The following is a 4,112-nucleotide window of genomic DNA, read 5'->3' on the forward strand; positions in this document are numbered from 1 at the left end:
TGGTCCTCTGTCTAGAGCACGGACATCTAGATTTCAGAAAATGAAGCCAGAGATGTATTAGCCCTTCTATGCGTGACTCTCACCAACCAAACTGAGGAAAAGATGGCTCTGATCCTCAGGACGTCTCGTCCTGGAAGGTAAGAACTACATTTTCAGGGAGGATTACCCAGGAAAGTTGTCATTATGACTCCTTAGCTACCAGGTTACTTCAGGCTTAGAGTCTTAAAGGGGCCAGCCCCACCTAGAGGTTTTCCAGACCCACTCCATGAGGGCATGAATTCCTTCACTACTTCTCGGAATACTACACCAGGGCAGTCTGGGATCCTCCTTTTCCCAGCAGAAGTTTCTGGACTTCTAGATTTTTCTTTTTTTGCACACTCCAATATCATTCAAATCTTAGCACTACTCAGGAGTTAACTTTTCAAGCCCTTCCTTTTTGTGTTCAAGAAATCAGTGTGTAAATAATAATAAAATAATAAATGATAAAATTAATTCTGGGGATCTGATGTACATCATGGTGACTATAGGTAACAATACAGCATTGTCTACTTTAAATCTGCCAAGAGTAGATCTTAAGTGTTCTCACCACACACACAAAATGATAACTGTGAGAAAATTTTATTCAGGTGAAATTCACAAAACAGCCATTTAAAAGTGAACAATTCGATACATTCAGTGTTGCTCACCCCACTACCTCTAGTTCCAAGACCTTCTCATCCCCTCCAAAGGAAGCCTGGCCCTTATGAAGCAGTTACTTCCCACTTCAACCCCACACCCACCCCCTCAGCCCTAGGCAACCACACATCTGTTTCTTGTCTCTATGGAATTACCTTTTCTGGCTATTTCCCATAAACAGTTGTTGTTCAGTCGCTAAGCCGTGTCTGACTCTTTGCAACCCCATGGACTGCAGCACGCCAGGCTTCCTCATCCTTCACCATCTCCCAGAGTTTGCTTATTTAGACTCACGTCCACTGAGTCGGTGATACCATCCAACCATCTCGTCCTCTGTCGCCCCCTTCTCCTCTTGCCTTCAATCTTTCCCAGCATCAGGGTCTTTTCCAGTGAGTCAGCTCTTCATATCAGGAGGTCAAAGTATTAGAGCTTCAGCTTCAGCACCAGCCCTCAATGAATATTCAGGCTTGATTTCACATGAATGGAATCAAGGTCTCTATCCCTTTTCTAGGAGGGCTCTTAGGTCACTTTGCTCTCAATCTCTTTAAAAGCAAAAGTCTCCAGCACTTGAGGTGAAGAGCAAACAAGCTCTCAAGTCTAAGAAACCCTTCCTTAGACCATAACAGTGGGTTGTGGTGACTGCTAAGCCCCGCTTCAATTGTGTCTGACTCTTTGCAACCCCACGGACTGTAGCCCACCAAGCTCCTCTGTCCATAGGATTCTCTAGGCAAGAATACTGGAGTGGGTTGCCATGCCCTCCTCCAGTGGATCTTCCCTGACCCAGGGATCAAACCCACATTTCCTGTGGCTCCTACCTTACAGGCAGATTCTCTACTACTGAGCCACCAGGAAGGCCCATAACATTGGGTGAGCCACTAGAATGTCGTAAGTGATGTTTCCTGATCCAAAGGAAAGTGAAGCTCAAAACCTCCCAGCTCAGGACAACGAGGCACAGGTTGGCTTGTACCAGCATTGGATTCAAGATCCATCCTTTACTTACACGTTCTTGAAAATGGGGATCCGTGGGTTGTGGCTTTGTGACACATGCGGGTGGCTAGGCGGAACTACCTTTTCCAGCATCGTTCTGCCTGTCTGTTTCCAGTTAGGGTGTGCTGCTGGAGAGCTTTCCCTGCAGGACTGGAGGTGGATGAGGCTGGGGGCAGCGCTTTCGCTGTCTGGGGGCAGCAGTCGAGCTGACGACTGCTATACCTTCCCCAGATCCTCCTGCAGCTTCTCACACTCCTGGGCCACACATGTGTTCCACTGCATGACAGAGGCCACCAGCGAGCTGCCCCTGCAGGTCACCCACTTCATCAGGTTGGAGGGGGTGAGAACTGGCAGGGGTTCCAGTCCATGCGTGGGCTCTGGCTCCTCCTCCCTCACTTTTTATCCACCTTCCCTTCCCCACCACCTGCCCTTCGAATTGCCAGCTCTAACACCAGACGAGAAGACAACCTTTCAGAGACCATTTAAGCAGCTGCCGTTACTTGAGCAAGGTCAAGGCCCTGTAATGAATTCCACATGGAGATTAGACAGACAGATGGGTGGACTATACACGCCTAGTGGTTCTGCCTCTCTGAATGAATCCTCATAGCCTGGTTAAGTTACCCGTATCTGTTTGAAGATCAACCCAGAACTTCAGCACATTTTGTTGTTGTTTGCTGTACCTCACAGTCTGTGGGATCTTTGTTCCCCAACCAAGTATTGAACCTGAGATCTCGGCGCTGAAAGTGCGGATTCCTAACTGCTGGACCACCAGGGAATTCCTTTCAGCACAATTTAGCAAATTAAACTCCCATTTTAAAGAATCTGCCTGCAATGCAGGAGACCCCAGTTAGATTCCTAGGTCTGGAAGATCCGCTGGAGAAGGGAAAGGCTACCCAGTCCAGTACTCTTGGGCTTTCCTGGTGGCTCAGCTGGTAAAGAATCTGCCTGCAATGTGGAAGACCTGGGTTCGATCCCTGGGTTGGAAAGATCCCCTGGAGCAGCGAACGGCTACCCACTCCAGTATTCTGGCCTGGAGAATTCCATGGGGTCACAAAGAGTTGGACACGACTGAGTGACTTTCACCTTTCCTTCACTTTCTTCAACAGCAGGACGGTTGGGGGGCTTCTCTGGTGGTCCAGTGGTTAAGAATCCACCAGCCAATGCAGGGGACACGGGTTCATGCTCTGGTCCAGGAAGATCCCACATACCACGGGGTAACTAAGCCAATGCACCACAGCTGCACGCCCTAGAGCCTGTGCTCTGCAACAAAGAGAAGCCACCGCCACGAGAAGCTCACGCACAACCAGAGAAGCTCCCCCTCGCCACTGCTAGACAAAGCAACTTGCAGCAACGAAGACCCAGCACAGCCAAAAATAAGAAATAAACTTTTTTTAAAAAGAGGGTTGATGAGAGAGGCAGCAAACATGAGGTTACCTGGAAACGCAAAGTGAAGGAGCCAAAGATGGAGTGTGATCCCGAGAGCAGGCTTCCTCCTCATTGGCACTACTGACTTTGAGGGCAGGTTAATTCTGTGCCGTAGGGAACTGCTTGTGCCCTGCAGGCTCTTCAGTGGCATCCCTCGCCTCTACTAGAAGCCAGTGGCTCCCTCCAGGTGCGGCAGCAAGAAGTGTTTCCAGAAACTGACCCACACCTCCTGGGGGGGAAAACTGCCCCCAGAGGAGCACCACGTTGCCTGAAAGCCTGCTGTCTCTGTACCAGCGTCGTCTTTTTCCCCTACCACTTCCCCCACTCAATTCAAGAGAAGACTCTTGAGAGTCCCTTGGACTGCAAGGAGATCCAACAAGTCCATCCTAAAGGAGATCAGTCCTGGGTGTTCATTGGTAGGACTGATGTTGAAGCTGAAACTCCCAATATTTTGGCCACCTGATGCGGAGAGCTGACTCATTTGAAAAGACCCTGATGCTGGGAAAGGAGGACGGGGAGGAGAAGGGGACGACAGAGGATGAGATGGTGATGGCATCATTGACTCAATGGACATGGGTTTGGGTGGACTCCGGGAGTTGGTGATGGACAGGGAGGCCTGGTGTGCTGTGGTTCATGGGGTGGCAAAGAGTCAGACATGACTGAGCAACTGAACTGAACTGAATACCCCTATTCCCACAGTCACAGGAGCGCAGCCTTCCACAAGCCCTGAGAGAACTGTGCCTTCCTCTCACAGACGAAGACAATGAGGCCCAGCACCACACAGCTTGTCAGTCACAGAGCTGGGACAAGAGGCCGGGTCTTCAGCTGGGGGCGGCGTTCCCTTCAGCCGGGGGCTACTTATCCCAAAGTAGCACATGGCCCTACTTTGCCATAGCACTGTTACTCCATAACCTGAGGTGCTGACAGGCCAATACATGCACTTACCCAGGCAGGGCTGCAGCGGTCCCAAGAGACAGGGCAATGATTTCATGGCTCTGTACAAAATAACCGGGAGGGAAAGAGAAGGC

This window comes from Ovis canadensis, chromosome 7 (genome assembly GCF_042477335.2).
Source record: "Ovis canadensis isolate MfBH-ARS-UI-01 breed Bighorn chromosome 7, ARS-UI_OviCan_v2, whole genome shotgun sequence".
In the NCBI taxonomy this organism is placed as follows: Eukaryota; Metazoa; Chordata; class Mammalia; order Artiodactyla; family Bovidae; genus Ovis; species Ovis canadensis.